This window comes from Myiozetetes cayanensis, unplaced genomic scaffold (assembly GCF_022539395.1).
Source record: "Myiozetetes cayanensis isolate MyiCay16 unplaced genomic scaffold, myiCay2020 scf2-11, whole genome shotgun sequence".
NCBI lineage: Eukaryota > Metazoa > Chordata > Aves > Passeriformes > Tyrannidae > Myiozetetes > Myiozetetes cayanensis.
In genome coordinates, this window is record NW_026087411.1 from 59968210 (window position 1) to 59986200 (window position 17991).

The following is a 17991-nucleotide window of genomic DNA, read 5'->3' on the forward strand; positions in this document are numbered from 1 at the left end:
CATCTTTTTGGGGAGAAATAAAAGCAATCCTGCACTTGGCTTGCATTGGTAGCAGGTTTTATTTCATTTTTTAAAACGGATTGTACTTATGTGTTGCCATTGCATTTTATCTCACCATAATTCTACCTAATGCATCTCCCCAAAAAAAGAAGGATACTGAACTTGGTATAAACATACCTAAATTTTTCTTGGAAAGTGCTTTCCTCAAGACAGGGAGGAGCTATCATCCATCCAGCAATAGTACTTCAAATCCTAAGTAGATACAGTTTCTTGATGGTTGTACAGTGTTTTGTCAGTTCTCAGTGTATACTTTATAATGATTGTACTCCTGATGGCTCCAGTGGCTTCTGCATTAAATACATCCTCCATTATCATCTTATTCTAGCAAGGAGACCACATGCTAGCAATTCTGGACTAACAAAGAGAAAGGTAACATTCCTCAGAAGTTTGAAACATTGCATGTCCAGCTGTTCAGCTTGTTTTGCTTCAAGGAATGAAGAATCACTTTCAAGTGACAGATTTCTGACTGTTCATTCAGGTATTACTGGAGCTGTAATTTGGTTTGTGTATGATGTAATGTGTATTTCATGTCAACTAGTGAGAGGACAGGTCTGCAGACAGGCAGACCTTCGAAATTGTCAAAATCTGCGAGATGCAGCTGTGTATCACAGAGGCAGTGGATGAAAGGATTATATATGCCCACCAAATCCCAAGCAGATGCAATGTCTCTACAAGTAGAAAATCCAAAATTTTCTTAATAATTTATGGAAAGTGTTGCTGTGGAAGAGATATGGAAACTTCATTTGCCTGTCCTGTAGTAGATGATGAAATGTGGACCAGGGGTGTGACATGAACCAGCGCTGGTTTCACCGCCACTCTTGTACTGTCTCTGGAAAGGCTAGGGCTTGTAAATCTGCAAGGAAAAATATTTGTTCAGTTCTTGCTAGTGAACTCTGTTTCCTCTCCAACAGCTAAGTAGGTAGAATATCACCATACCTTTCTTCTTGTCATGGTTTAACACCAGCTGTTAACTAAACACCACACAGCCATTCGCTTACTCTTCCCCTGTGAGATGTTGGAGAGAATCTGAAAAGTGAGAAAAATCATGAGTTGAGATGAAAACCATTTAACAGGTAAAGGAAAAGCCACATACTCAAGCACAGCAAAACAGGGAATTCATTCACCCCTTTCCGTGGTTCAGGTATCTCCAGGAAAGAAGGGCTCCATCATGCCTAACTGTGACTTGGAAAGACAAATACCATCACTCCAAACATCCCCCACTTCCTTCTTCTCCCAGTTCTATATGCTGAGGATGATACCATATGGTATGGAATACCCCTGTGGTCAGTTGGGGTCAGCTGTCCTGGCTGTGTCCACCCCCAGCTTCTTGTGTACTCCCAGCCTCCTCACTGGTGGATTGGAGAGAGAAGCAGAAAAGACCTTGACTCTTTGCAAGTCCTGCTTAGCAGTAACTAAAACATTGCTGAATTATCAACATTGTTTCCAGCACAAATCCCAAACTTAACTGCATACTAGCTGCTATGAAAAAAAACATCCTCATAAATCCTCAGATCATTTATGCTCTCAAACATCCCTCCCCAGAAAAAACTGGGCAGGTGACAGTAAGAACCAGCATGGTTTTGGGGACAGAGTGAATAGGTTGGAGGACTAATTTCAGTAGTGTTACTAGGCGAGAAGTATCTCTAGGATAGACTTCCTCTTGCATTTGCTGTATGAGCAAAACCCACACTGACACTGAACCACAGGATTGTTGTTTTTACACATGATCCATAAGCTATATGTAGAAAAATATGATAATTAATTTAAATTATTGTGGGCAACACTTTTTGTTGGAGATTGCTGTGGATTATAGTACAAGAGCTGCCTATCCTAGCGACAGACATTTTGGAGACATGTCTTGGAACTAGATGGCATTTAGCTTTGCTACTTACCTGTGTTGCCTGGAGTCTTCTAAAACTCTATGGATGCATTTTAAAAGAGAGGTAGAGCCCCTGGTGGTCTAGTGGTTAAGGGCGCGGTGCTGTCACCGCCGAGGCCTGGGTTCGATTCCCAGTCAGGGACACTCCCGGGCAGATGGAGCTCGTTAGCCCTTAAAGGCAACCCATCTACGTCCTAAGGGCCTCGCTGCCACCGTCCAAGCTCGCTTGGCCCCGGCAGATGAACCTTAGGATTAAAGGGTGGGCTCAGTTCCGTGCACACTGTGTCTCACCTAAAAAAAAAAAATCCAATGCGCAGGCTGGAAGGTGTAAAGACCTTCCCCGGATCTTCGCTCGCGAAGACTGGCCATTATTTATTAAAAGAGAGGTATCTACTCTTTTTCCTACTTCAAACAGTTTTATACTGACCTTAACACCATTGATTTAAGGAATTTGTTACCTATCTCCAGAAGAAAAGAAAGAAGAGAATAAGGCTCTGAGGCTCTTCAGATGTGTCATCTGTACATCTCTGGAGTGTTAAACAACGTCAAGACCAATATTTCAGGCTTTAAATGTCAACACTGATACTGCTAATGCTCAAAAAGCCCAAACGTTTTAATGCATTAATTATAAAGGTGGATGCTTCTAAGGTTATAGCAAGAATCAGTAGTTTAGCCTCATGAGTGAGACTCTTCCATTCCTTAAAGGCATGGAATACTTCTCTTTGAAATCTGGAATGTTAGCAATATTATACTAGTTTCCCTTTCAACCTACACCTTTCAGTTCATAGTATGAAAAGTCATTCATTTACTGTAATAAGCAAGGCAGTGGGTGGATTAAACTTTAGGTGTATCTTCTTAATTTTAATCCAATTAAAGAGAAAGCTGGCATTCTTTTAGTTCTCGCCTTTGGACAGAATCTTTTTCTAAGATCCAGGCTCATTTCTACTTCAACTTTGGATAAAATTTGTGATGCTTAACTTCCCTATGTGATAATGAGGTAAATGTGAAATATCCTGAATTTGGAACACAAATGAAATTGAAGGTTGAAAGAATCCCCATTAGAGGTGAAAAGCTGTAGTAAAGTCTGAACCATTACAGTGAGAATAAATGACACTAAAAGTTTGGAGTTTTTGCTAAGACTTGCTGTGAATTGTACTGTGAATCTGTTGTCTTACATAACTTATTTCTCACATTGTAGTAAACAAAAAAACTTAGCCTATATTTGTTATCCCTTAATCAGAAATAACTGTTTAAGACAGAAAAATAAATCTTCAGTCTGTCATTTGTTCATATTGATTTGTTCATATTGAATTTTTTTTATAGTGTAATTGGTGAGAATCTGTAAGCAGTGAATAAGGGTATCAAGTTCTTTGGTTAGTCAATAAATAATAAACACATAACTGAAAAATATGTCTAGATCTCTGCCTTAATGACTGGTTTCTGCCTGCAAAATCTGAGATCTTTAATCTGTGCATGAGAAAATGCTTAAGCAATCAAAGATCTAAGTAGTGTCTTAGTATTAAATCACAAGGCTGTTATATGTAATCAAGAGGTACAAGCTAGTAACCAAACTTCAGTCATAAACAATCTGAAAAATCCCAATGTTTTCCAGTGAGAAATGGAGTTAATGGTGTAAGTATTTCTGTCGTGTAATTCTAGAGCACACAAAATGGCCTTATATGCTTTGCTGTATTTTCCCTCTAACTGAGACAGTGGAAGTATTATTAGAAGAGAGGAATGATGCCACAAAGACTGTTGTTTTAACTTCTGACTCTATCACTGCCTCCTACAGTCTCTCTTCAAACAAAAGCCATGTTTCAAACAAAAGCCACCAGAGGTTTAGAAAAGGTGTCTTTACCTCTTTTTCTTATCCCGTGCTATACCAAGTTATCTCCTACCTTCTTACACTAGTGTCTATGACCAAATGACAAGATGTTTAACAGGTAATTAATTCTCTTTTTTTTTCAGGAATTCCACATAAATATGAACAGAGCTACTTCACTGATGTCTTTCTAACACCTTTGTGAAATTCATTTTTATGTTGCCTAGAAAAATCTTGAAAAACAACTAGGCTACTGCAATATCAAAGCCACTGATTCTCAAGCTGACCACTCACTTCCTGGTACTTATCTGTTACACACTGATTTTACTCAGCTGGAGGCTCTTCATGGCAAATAGCATCTCTGCTTTGCAGCTGTAAGTCACTGAAAGAAATCAGTGAGATCCTGTTTAGCAGAATTATGGTGCAAATATTTGGTAACAGCAATGAAAACCAAGAGAACACAGGACTAAGAAAATGTCAGAATCATACAAAAGAACCTTAGCATGTGTCACTATTTATCTTAACAATAGTTACACAGCATGGAATACAATGTAATTTACCATTTATTGGGTTGAGCTTTACCTCCAACAGTTTCTGAAACTAGTGAGAATACAAATAGAAATATCTGCTTCCAAATGATTTGTGAGCTGTCAACAATACTTAAAATGCTGATTTAACTTCCTTTCATACTTTCCTACAGTCTAACTTTTAAAAAAGGAATAGACACTCAGCTCACCAAGTATGGTGAAAATGTATATATATTAAAAATAAACCTTTGAAAATCATGTGTTGGTAGTTTCCATAAATAGAAAGTCAACTTTTTCTCTCTGCCAGCATTGAGAGTATATATGGCTTTTTGGATGTAATAAAGAATTTGCTGGAATATCTATTCTCTTGTTAACAACCAAGGTATGAAACAAGTGTTTGAGTTGAGTAGGTTTTAATCTGTCTTGAAATGGTTTAAGAAATCAGGTTTTCTTAAATGTGTTCCACTGGCGTAATAATTTATTTTGCCTTTATATGAAATTATCATCTAAAGAATGTGTTATTATATATTAGGAATAATATGGATATGTTAGAATGTATTACGTTAGTATCTAATAAAACCAAAGAAATTGAACCGTTATTTATTATGCATATGTAAGTGAAGAGATTGAACAATACACTGAATAAAAGAAGTTAAATACCTATGAACTGGAACTTTTGTTTAGTACATAGGATAGTGTAGAAAAAAAAAATTTCCCAAAAGATGTTTCTTTCTTTTCAGTTTATTACTAAAGTCAGTGCAGTTTAAGAGCTTTGGCCTATGCCTGGGAGACTTTCTTGAGATGCTGTCTTTAAATAGCAGCACCATCCTGAAAGGAAGATGTAAGGTAGTATGTAGGTTTTACGTCCATTATAGCAGAAGTCCTCAATAAATAAAGTGGTCGTGGAATAATTTTTTTTTAATGAACAAATACACAGAAAATATATCTTTTCTTGGATTACTGAATTGTTTGCAGATGGTTTCTCTTCTCTGGATGTAATGTTTCCTGATACTGCATCGTGAATCAAAACTACAGCTCTTTTTGTTTGGGGTGGTTCAAGGCAGATAGATGGGATCCTGGGACCAGAGGCAGAGTATTTGCTTGTTTGCATAAGGATTTGTCTCTGCATTTTAGATGCCAGCAGTAGTACCAGCAAAAGATAAGATGGCTTACAGAATTGCCATCTTTTCATCATATATTTCTAGGAAGATAACAAAAAGCAACTTACTGTGCAACTTAACTTACTGGTTTCATAACAAGCTCCCCATGCAAGTGCAGTTGTGAGCAGCAGGCATACTGTCTCCAGATAAAATTCCACAGGGGACTTACAGGAATTCGGAAGCAAGTGAAGAAGGACCATCTTTGAGGAAAGTATTGCTCTTCTGAATGAAAATCTAAATAATGGAGAAAATAAACTTGCTTCACAATTTTGAATGATGTCACTGAAGTATTTTATATGTCATGTAGTAATTATCTGTGATCATTTCATTTGTGGTGATAGTGAGTTCAATCTTCATGCCTTTCATGCCATCTCGATTTTTTTCTGAGTATCATTGTGGGGGGAAAAGCTATGAAGCACTAAGAAAAATGAATTGGTGACTCTCATTTGAAAATGTGTATCCGTATCAAAATGCATCATTAAGGGAATTACCAATTATTCCTCTGTTAAGAGGATAGATAGAAAAAAAGCCATATATATGTAATAAATTACTTAAATAAATGTAAACATTTCAAGACATCTTAACTTTAAACATGAATAAACATGTTTAAACAATTGAAAAATGCATGCTGTTGGACAGTGTTCTCAGTGTCTTGCTAGACTGACTCAGTCGTGACTTTTGGGTCTTTGTGCTATAAAAATAATAAGGTTGGAGTCTTAGTTATTATTAGAGTTCTACTAAAATATAAGTATTAGATAAAAATTAACAATTTGTAATTTTCAGACTTTAGTTATTCTCAGCAGTGAGATCTTCAGATATTCTGCTCGTCCCCCTCAGGAAGTGATCTGAAGCAGTGGAGAATTATTCTAAGCCCTGAAGGAAAGAAGTATGTTCTTCAAGGCATGTTCATGCCTAGTTCATTTGGGTCTGCATGAGAGATGTTTCTGCACTCATATGGCCCATCAACATGTGCATGATAATATGTTGCAATAACTTATGTTTTTTTCCCATCTCCTTAGAAAACAGTTTGAGGGTTTTTTCCTAGTATGGAACTTGTGCTTCTAAATAGTGGATTTTTAATACATACATATATACATGCATGCATACATACATATAAAAATATTTTCATTATTTCTCTAAAATATGCAGGTTTCCCTTCTTCCTCAGAAATATTGCAGTGCTTAGGGGTTTAAGTTTTCCCACAAGAATCAAATAAGACATGCTTGATTGTATGCTAAAGCAAATCAAACTGAAAGATATGTCCTAGGCAAGAAAAAAAATAAATGGAAAGAAATTCTTGAGATTTTTAGCCCAGTTTAAACCTGCTTTCCACTGTCTATCATTTTTGTAGTCATGAGTGAGAAGCCTGTAAACAGCACTTTCATTTCTGAACCAGTAAACCAGAATGTAGCGGATTCTCAGCATAGTTTATATCAGGAGACTGTCTCAGAAGAAACTGTGTAAGCAGCTACTATGCTAAAACATAAAATGGAAAATTGAGGAATAGGGAAAACCTCTGTACAAAGATACCATTGAAGGAAGTTATTTATGTGTTTAATGTTCTCTGTTCTGCTTAAAGAATTATAAATGCCTGTAAGGGATGATTTAGATATGAACATGTAATCTGTTGCCTGTTTCCAGTAAATTATCAACATAAAATGCTTAAGAGGGCAAGAAAAATAACAGTGAAGCCATTCATTAGTGTTTTGAAATTTCCATTATTAATTATTCTAGGACAATCATATATACCATTCAGCGTGTCTTATCACAATATTGTCTCAAATCTCATTTATGAATGGGTTATAACTGAATAGTTATTTGTGAAAATTAGACTTGCTTAAATGGTAATTAATGCAGAAGCTTGATAAAGAGGAAGCTGTTACTCATTATTTCATATGTCTCCCAGGATTTATTGTACCAAAATTCTGAGTACAGAGCAATTCTCTTCAGAGGAGTATTGACACCTTCACTGAAGTGCAAAAGATGGAAAGGGATCATGTCAAAACATATTAACCTGATTACAGGGGGAAAATACATCAGAAGAACTATCTTTTAAAGATATTTTTAAGCAATTTTCCCAAACATACTTAAATTAAAAGAGATACTCTGGAACAAAATGCTGTACTTGACTACCTGAGCATATTGCTAATTGTTTCAGCACATCTGCAGATGAGCACATAGCAGGCTGGCTGGAGCCTCTGTTGATGAAGTTTTCCAAAATAACAATTAATTCTTTATGTTGAAATGAAGCACAAGGAACTTTGTCATTGTCTGTTTGTTTATTTTACTGTCTCTTCTGAAAACATCTATTTCCTTCACATTTTGACCAAAGCTGGATAATGTCTTCCTCAGGAGAGCAGTTCTGTTACAGTTATTTACACATAACTAGACAGTTTGTTATGTACCCACCTGCACTCAAATTATCATTGACTTTAATGTGAATATAATATAATCCTCTGCCCAGGATGCCAGAGGAAGGTACTGCCTAGTACTTACTTCCATTTAATCTGTTAATGAAAGCCATCATGTAGATGACAGGGTAATGGTGTTAACTTTGGTGTCTCAATTACATACCAGCATGAATATTTACTTTTTTTTTTTTAAAGTTAAATTCCCTTTACAGTTTCCGATTGTCACAGCACTCCTGTTCTCAGGAGAGCTATTAAATAACATGTCTGTACACTACTGACTGAAACATGAGAGCTTCCATTTTTCATTTACTCATCAGCTGTATTTTGACTCTATAGTTTTTTTACCATGGGATCTGAAGCATCTAAATATTTCCATCGAGGGAACCTTAAATCCATATCTTTAGGGGAAAAATACTTCTGATTTGCAATAAATTTTAAAATATATTTTTACTAATTTTGCTGGTAACCAGTTTAATTCAGCCAAACTCCCCTTAGCTGTGATGTGAAGTCATTAAAAGCAATTGACAATGCTGAGATCAACGCCAGGCACACTGACCAGGCATGTTTCATATTGTTTCCTAATACGGTGTTTTTCCCTCCGGAGACAGGGACTGTCAAGGATGGAAGAAAATGACAGAGTGTGATTTCAGGAGCATACTTTCATGTTTATTTCCAGAGTCTTTGTTTCCCTACCTTAGCACATGCAGTCTCATGACAGAAAAAGGGTTCAAGCATGATAGTTCAGGACCATGTGTAGTAATGAACTTTCATTATCAAAGTGTAGGAGTTTGCTAGTCCAGGTGTAAGTTCTTCATGCATACTATTAATTAGATGGGTTTGGGTTGAAAATGAGCTTTACGGAAAAGATATAATGAAAAGGCAATGCTCAAAAATGCAGGTACAAAGCATAAAAACATTACAATTGCAATGGCACCAGGTGCAGCTGAATGACATTTGCCCTCACTTGTACAGAGTAGCCATCAGCTGCACAAGAGAGAACAACAAGGGTTGTTATAAATTTGCCGGCATCCCAATTTTATGAAGTGTTTTGAAAGTGCATTGGAGTAAAAAATTACTATGTAAATTTAGGAACTCATTTATTTCAGGGCAATAAGCCTCCTGTGACATTCTCAGTGCAAATTTTAGATAAGAAATGGCTGTGCAATACAGAAAAGGGATTCATGGGAGCACAAGCTCCATAGAAGAATAGCTCAGCAGTCTATGCAGCATAATGTCACATGCAATAGAAGTTTGATGCACTGTGACCCTCAGCTTTATTCTCTAACAGCTGTGCCATTCCAGTTTGACCCTGCTCTTATAATCAATGTTTCTGATTAAAAAAAAAAAATTTAGAGAAAATGACAAACCTTTTCTTTACAGGTGTCTTTTTCAGGCCATGATGAGTCAAAAGGGGGTGTTAGAAATACTGGCAAAGTACCTACCTTTAGTCCTGTGATGATGCCTATGAAGTCTACAGTTATGTAAATTCTGGAAATAGGAAAGCCATTCAGTGAAAAACATTCTGAAAGACTTTTAAAACACTGGATTCCTTTCAAACAGCTCTGGCTTGTTGGCCCTTGGAGAAATATGAAATCTTATCTCCATAACATAAGTCTCCAAGAATCCAGTCTCAGAGTACATGTGGGTAGAAGAGCTGTTGAGAAACAAGGTGGGACATAAATTTAAACATTAGCTGTTTTACACCATCTCCACATAGATACATTTATTTGGATTTAGGACCTCTATAGCATACAGCTTAGTCCTCTTCTAAAGAAAGGATATTTTGACTTTGCTGTAGTGTGTCAACATGTAGAGCTATTTCAAAATATATGTTGATTGCAGTGTCCCTTACTAATTGTATCTTTTATTGATATTGTCCCATATATTGATTTCAGTGGTGCCCAGTGAGAGGACAGGAGGCCAGGGGCACAAAATGAAACACAAGGAGGGTCCCTCTGAACATCAGGAAACACTGTTTTACTATAAGCACTGGCACAGGTTTCCTGGGCAAGTTGTGGAGTCTCCATCCTTGGAGAAACTCAAAAGCTCATTTGTCTTGGGCAAATGGCTCTAGGTAGCCCTGCTTGAGCAAGGAGGTTGGACCGGATGATCTCTGGAGATCACTTCCAACCTCAACAATTCTGTAATGCTATAGCTATGACTTTTAGAAAATTTTAGTTTGCTCATTGCAGGAGGATTTATATCAGATGGGGGAAGATAGAACTAAATTTTGTCCACGTTACAGAACAAGTCTGATGCTTTTCTTATCTTAGATATTAGCTAACATCTTTCGTCTCTAGTTATCAGGCCAGAGTTTTATCCTTTGCAATAGCTACAGAAAAACATTGAAGGTAAATTGAACTTGATCTTGATCTGTTCTCAAACAGTTTGGCCTACACACATTTTTATATCAATTGAAGTTAGTTGCAAGTACTCAGCATAGGTCACATTTTGAGTTTGACTACTTTCCAAGGAACCTCAAAGTTTCATGTATTTAACAATAAAGAAGAAGAATACATTTTCCAGCTTTCAATACTTGAGAGCAGGCTGTTGTTGGTTTCCAGTTTGTTTGTATTTTAAAGCTCAGTGATCGTATGTAGAATTATTTGAAAAACCTTCAGCTTATAGGCCAAAAAGAGAAGGCAAAGAAGGAAATAATATTATTATTTATGGCTATTGTGCAGTGGTATTTAGTGATGTCTATTTCAAATAATAGGGTGATAAATGGGTAAACGTGATAGGAAAGTTAATAGCACAAAAATAAGTTTATAATTTCCAAGCAGATGTTTACTGAAAGAAAAAAAACCTCCTTCAAACAGATGACGTTTTTCAGAGCTCCAGATTCAGAGCTTGAAAGCAGGTGTGAATGTGTTTAATGTCACTTAGTCCAAATTGTTTATGCAGTTTTAGAGCTGTACATTTTGCAAGCCTTTTGCGAGGTGGAGTGCATCTGATTATTCTGCTTTCACAAGGGCTGATAGAGGAATCACGTTTCCTTACCTCTCCCTCTTCCAAGGCCAAAGACCTAGCCATCAGCTTGTGAGATGCAGAAGACAAGGTTGTGTCTGAGTCCTGATGACTGAGAAGAGACTCAAAGAATCACAGAATTGAAGGGACCCACAAGGATCATCAAGTCCAACTCTTAAGTGAATGGCCCATACAGGTTGTACCCACAACCTGGGTGTTATTAGCACCATGTTATCAGCATCAGCTGAGCTAAACTCAGTGTCCCTCAAAGAAGCCAGAGAAACCTCATGCTAGTCCAGAAGCAGCAGCAGCAAGACTTTCAGGCTCTTCAGTAAGAGTGCCATCAAGGCTTGAAATTTTGACAGCTGATCCACTAGCCAATTCTCAGGAAAAAAACATTGAAGGTAGTATCAGTTTTCCTCAAGAAAATGGATTAGAACAAATGAACAGGTTTATATATCACACACCAACATGTACAGTTTCTAAAAATAAATACACATATTTAAGTGTTATCTTTGTTCTATTGGTCTTCAGAAATAATGATTCTAGTTAGTTTTCTGTGTTATGTTTAATTTGAATTAAAGTTACTAGAGTTTCTCTAAATACACTTTCTTTTCTGTTACTCCAATCCTCTGAAATATATACAAGCACTATCAAAATACAAAATCTGTTCCATTTTGTTATGAACAACAATATCTACAACATATTACATGTAATTTCTGAGACACTGGTCTTCTGCTTGCCAAAAGTCTAAAAGCATGCCTCAGTCCTGATTGGACAAAACTGTAATTTCATCAGGAGATAATGCTGGGATCCTAAACCGCAAGTGTACAGCTCAAGCAGTTTGTGAATAGCAGCCAATCCTTGTGATTGAATACCAGGACTGGGATTTAGCTCGGGACTGTGTCACTGTCATCCACCACTCTTGTCCCTTTTGTAGGGGAAAATAAGTTGTCAAAAGCACAAGAAGCAGCCCCAAACTACACTGCAAAGCTACCTTGGAGAAACTAGTAAGAAAAGACATTCAATTTAGCAGGACAGGGTCTAGTCCTAAAGGCTGGGCTATAATGTAACCAATCTCACAGTCATTAATGAGGGGAAATTAGACAGACAAAGAAAAGGTTGCCTGAGTACTCATGGCTGGGTTCTCCATGAGCTAGCAGCAGTAGTGTTGCAATCACACATTAAGCATTACTGGCTGAGAGCAGCATTGCAGAACAGAGTTTATTGGACAATTAGATTTGATCTGTATCAGGAAAGAGCTTGCTTACAGAAGGTTTCAGTAAATTATTGTTATTCATTCTGATTTTGTGAATGTTGATTGTACGATGTGTACAGAGGCAAGAAAGGTCAATTGCTTCATCTGAATCTTTGAAGTTAAAAAGACTGAATTATTTCAGTTCATTTAAAAATGTATTTTAGTATCCATTTTCCCTGCTGAGAAGGTTTTTAACCTGTTTTTTAACTCTAAAGTGAAAGGAGAAAAGCTGTCATTTACAGCATAACCATGAAATCAGAGAGAATCTTTCAACCAAACCAGGCAACTTTGGCTAAAAGTTCACAGCATCAGCGTAGCTTGGAAAATGGCCAGACACAGAGGTAAGCTTCTTTCTCTGCTCACTTTGTTCTGCTGTTTGGCACCACGCTGCTTGCCCTATACCTGTTGGTTCTGGAGAGCACAGGCGGTGGTTATACCTCCTGAGATGCAATTTTTACTAAATTTGTCCCTTGTTCAGGGCCAACTCAAATTACTTCTAATACCTTTTAACGGCTGCATATTATCTTTTGGGTTTTTTTTCTTTTAAGCAGTCTGAAGCTGCAATTTATACTTCGTCTTCTATAGACTTGATTAAAAGCTACGGCTGAACCCTCTTTAAGGAATTTTAGTTTCTTCTGTTTTATTTTGGATGTTTATCACACCATAATACTTGTATGTCATTTATCTCAGATACAGAGTGTGGCCTTAATATATGTTCTGAAAGAATGAATAATTACAATAGTTTTATTTGATTAATATTGTCTTTCTAATAGGTGATTTTTCTATCGGGTTTCATATTCAGCTTGGCCAAAAAATGTCTAAAACATACTTGGAACATGAGGTGGATTTTTCAGAAAGTTGCTAGCTATGCTGCCACCTAGTGAATCTGTACTCTCTCTGATAATACTTTTGTTTATAAAGAGATTTAACTCCTTTTTTTTGAATGCAGAAAAAGCTGTTTTAAGAACTGTTTCAATAATATAACAGGTTAGAAATGTATAAAATGCATTACAATTTTCTTTAAAATTTTGTTTAAAAGAGCCAGATAAATCTACTGTCTGTAAAGTGCTAGTGCTTTGAGCTTGGGCTCTGTTGTTAATCATTAAATGCCCTTGTCCTGCAGGATCATGCTACAGAAATAAAAGAAATCATAATCCTGAAGTCTAAGGCCACTGTACATGTAAGCATGTGTTTTCAATGTCTGTGTTCTCTCTAACAGTTAAAACATCATTTTACCAACCATCCTGGGTTTGATCCTACTTGACTGAAACCAACACACTTGCTATTTTCTTTAATCGAACTGCAAGACTAGATCCATATGTTTGCCAAACTGTTTTATATAGCAATCACCTGCCCAATAAGCATATCAACCCCTGTTTGCAAACGCTTTTTTAAGGAAAAAAGACTGCTTGAATTTTGTCTAAGAAAATTACAAAGTCAGTGAGCTTGATTGTTTTTTTTTTTTGTCTGCTGTACATCTTAGTGCAGGAAAATGCTGAGTAAAATGATTATTACTAGGAAACAACAACAGCTGATCCACAAGGAAATCAATTCTTTCTAACAGTAATTAGCCTTTCATATAGAAATCCATGACATAACCCTTTGCCATCTAGCATTTAGGGTCTTTTCCATCTAAGTGAATAATTATATAGCACTTGTTCTTATCTTAATGTCCTATTCAGGTCCTAGAAACATGTTTTGAAAATCCTCATCTTAAACACTTACAAGCCCAATATCACAATAAGCCCAGAGAAATAAAGACAATTAAACATAGCACTTTATAGTATATATTTTTTTCAGGGGCAATTTTCTTGTTTCCAGCCTGCAGTTATGGCTGCCTCTTGTTTTCTCTTTGTCTCCATAAAATTGTGGTCTACTTTTGCAAAGGGGAGTCTGCTGTGACTACTGAAACTGGAGCTGACATGTCCTGAAAGAGTCTCACATCAGGCTGTTTCACAGTCTGGTAGTCCTACCATCCTCAGATTAAAGATGGTCTAAATCCAGGTAATCTATTTTGTAGATGAGTCACTGTGCACTGTCAGTCTGTATTTTCCATTCAGTAAAGGACAATCAGAATGAACAAGGAATAGGCTGAGCATGTTTAGAATGCTGGGAGTTCTAGAATTTTAGAATGCTGTGAGGAGTGTAACCTAGCCTGAGATTTAACAGTCTGAATTCTGAGTGAGATTAGAGTTTGTATGAAACTTAGACTGACAGAAGCTGATCCAATACTTTTCAACCTTTCTATTTTACTTCCTAAATAAATTATCACAATACTAATCTAAGTGCTTCTATATAATCAGAGAAGTTTGTTTACTCTTTAGTCTGCATTATACACAGATAGCCATACTGGCCCCAACTCTGAGTGCTTAAAACTTTCATTAGGGCCAGATTTTTAGGGAAGCAGAGCATTTTGAGTGCTGAAATTTCTGAACATTTTGTTGGCAGCAGTGATAGCAGGAGTTAAGCTAAAGGGTCAGCCTTGCTTTGTGTTGAATGTAGCAGTCCTGCAGCTCAGTGGTGTCATCAGCTGCAAAAGCAACATGTTCACAGTTACCAAATCCAACAGCCCAGCAGCAGTGAGGCTGCTGCAGCTCCGTGCCCCCAGGGCTGACCATCAGCAGACATCCCCAGTAGGCCCAGGCATACACGTGTCCTCAGTAGGTGAATACACGCATGTACACGGCACAGATATACATACATATGCTGCCAGCCACACAGATCAACACAGAAACCACAACACTCATGTCCTGTTCCCTCTCTAGCTCATCTGTATGTAGTTCTGCTAGTGAGAAATGCATATGTATGTATGCAGTGGGAATCCCTCTGGCTGCTGGACTTGGGTGCAGTTCACACCTTGGATTCTCAGTCTCCCCAGTTGCTGGCACCTGTGCATGGGACCCCCTTTAACACAGACCAGTGTGCACAGCCCCCAGCACATGCACACACCCACCAGCACATACACATATTGTGGATGCCTCCAATGACTGAGTTTAGCTGGTGAGTCATGCACCCAGATCATTGCTCTTTCCCTGTTTATCTCACAGATACGGACACCCACATCGCCTCCTCGGCTACCAAGGCGCTTGCTCTGCTGACACACAGATACACAGCCCTGTCCTGCTCCAGCTGCTGGCACTTGAACCCATTCACCCACCCACCCACACATATACCCACACACAGAGAATCAAAAATAATTAGAAATGGAGTAGAATGAGAAGCCAGTTCAGGCAGCATTGATGAGGCACAGGGCATGGCCAGACAATGCATCTCTATCTCACTTTGAAGAGCATTTGATTTTCCAGATCAGATGTAAAATGGAGGTCTTGAGCACTTGTAGTCCTTAAAGTACTTTGCAGTTCATTTTTATAAGAGTTGTTACTAATCATTATATTCTAGAATTTACCCTAACAAAGGTATCAACTGGTAGAGTTATTTTTCATCTTTTCTCTGTTAAAAAGTATTTGCGGTATTAAGAAAGACTGAAGAAAGGCTCTTGTGAGCAAAGGCTGCTCTTTTCTATTCAAGGTAGCTAAAAGTAGAAATAGGGGAATGAGAAATTCTTACATATTTTGTCAAACATTTGGGAACCTTCAATACATAATGCTCTCCTAGTATTAGCTTTTCTAGGCCTGACACTTTCCAGTAGGCAATTATCTGCTTTTATTTCTGGCAAATCAGTACAGAATGAGGGATGGAATCCTAAATGCAGGATTATGGGACATCCTGTGAACCAAAGTCATGGTTTATAATAATCCCATAGAGTATGGCATTCATTTCCCACTTCAGAGAGACTTTATAACTACTTTTCTTTCTACTTTGAAAAGCTATTAACTAGCAGCAATAGCCAAGCAGAAAGCCTCAGATACACAACATCCACTGATACCTCAAATGACTACTATTTACTTCATAATGCATCCACAATAATGCTGTAAGGTCTTACACTTATATTAATCCTGAATTGCAGTTCTACAGGTACATAGCTCCCAAGGTTAGTGTGCACCTGGCCACATTATCACTGTTTCCTTTAAATATGTTATATATATTGATGTTGTTCTAACACTATCAAGCCACACTGCTGCATAAAGCTGGTGTCTTTTTTAATCTTTCAGAAGTAGGATCAAGAGCATTTCCAGAATCAACAACATTTGGGCAACATTTAGCAGCCCAACAGCAGGAGCAGGTGATTCTTTTCTGAGTGGGATGTCTGAGTCTTGTCTGGGTGAGACGTCTGGTTTGGCAGTGATAAAGTTTCACTGAGGACTGAATGGAGATTCTTGTACAGTACAGAGATATGCTTGTCACCCTGCAGGTGCCAGTCTTATAATTACCAAATTATGGACTTTAGGTGATATTTCTGCAGATAATTCTAAAGGAATGAAAAGGGACAACAGTCAATCACGTGAGATCACAGAATCAGTTAGACCTCACACAGTCCCCTCTATACTGAAAATGCACAGAGGAAGCTGAAGGGCAGGTAAACTGAGGCAGAAAAAAGGCTTCTACTTTGCTGGTGAAAGCATTTAATCTGAATCCAAACCATAATACTGTTACTAATAGTTCTGCCAAGGTTCCTAAAAACAACCTTGATTGGGAATGCCTGGTAATATAGGTCCAATGCCACTATTCTGAGAGAAGGAGAAGGTCTTTGGGCCATACTGCTCAGGGAGTTATTATTGCAAGTTTGATTACACTTGAGAGATGGCAAGACATGGCAGAAATCAGTGTTGGTGTAGCAGCTCAGATGTGGCATTATCTAAGTGAAAATTCTGGGTAGGAGGATCTGTGGTTAGCAAAACTTACATGAGTAAGAGGTGTTCAGAGCTACATCAGATGGAGCCACATAAGGCAGGGGAGCAATTTTAGAGAAAAAAAATGGGGGAGCGTTACATGCTTTTCAGAAGGTTCCCAGAATATCCATACTTTCCACAACTCAAATTTCTTAATTCCCTAACTGTGAACCTTGCTGTCCAATCTCCTTGAACATTGCACACTGCCAGCAACATGGTCATGGTTCCTCTATGCTCTTCTCCTCCTTAGCCTTAAGAATTCTCAACCACTTCTGTGCTATCTGATCTTCTAGCAGGTTACCAAATATTCATTCCTCTTTTTACACTCCATTCCTTTAATTTGCCAGATGCTGAATGCCTGATAATAGTCGTGTTATCATCACAAAGGATAGGCAGTAAGGTGGGAGGGAGAAGCATTTGGCAGACACATTTTTATACCTTGTGTCAAAAGAGACATCACTGATGAACAAATGCCTCTTTCAGAAATTCTAAATGGTGCACAGCAAGGTACACACTGACATCACTCATCAGAATGGTCCCACTTGACATCCTTCAAGTTTGAAAGGCCAGAGTTGCCTATATTGAAGTCAAAACCATAGTGACTCTCCTTCTTATCCTGGAGCTGCAACAAGTGATTCCATGCACAACAGTTGCATTCTGTACCCTCTGCAGACATGCCCAAAGTTTGCAGTGACATGAACGGAGTTACAACAGCTTTTGAAATTATTAGAGGGTGAGATGACCTGAGCCTGTCACCTTTTCAGTGCTTTATTTTTTATGCATGCTTGGGCATTCAATAAGCAGAACACTGAAATGGGTGGATTTTGTATGAGACACCATCCCCACACAGGTCACACAAAGCCATCCAGTTGTCCTGCTGAAACACTAAGCTTTCGTGCTATGAAATTGGAAAGGCCTCTCACCATGTTATTCCACAGAGCTTTACAATATATTATATAAACTTCTATGCAGTTTTAAAAGAGCATTGATCAAGTTTTCAGGTTTAAAAAAATTATTATCATAATTCAAAGCCGGCACTCTACACAGGGCCAGAAGGAAGAAGAGGTCACTGTTGTGAGTACAGAACAAAAATACATCCAGCTCCCTTTAATCAGGA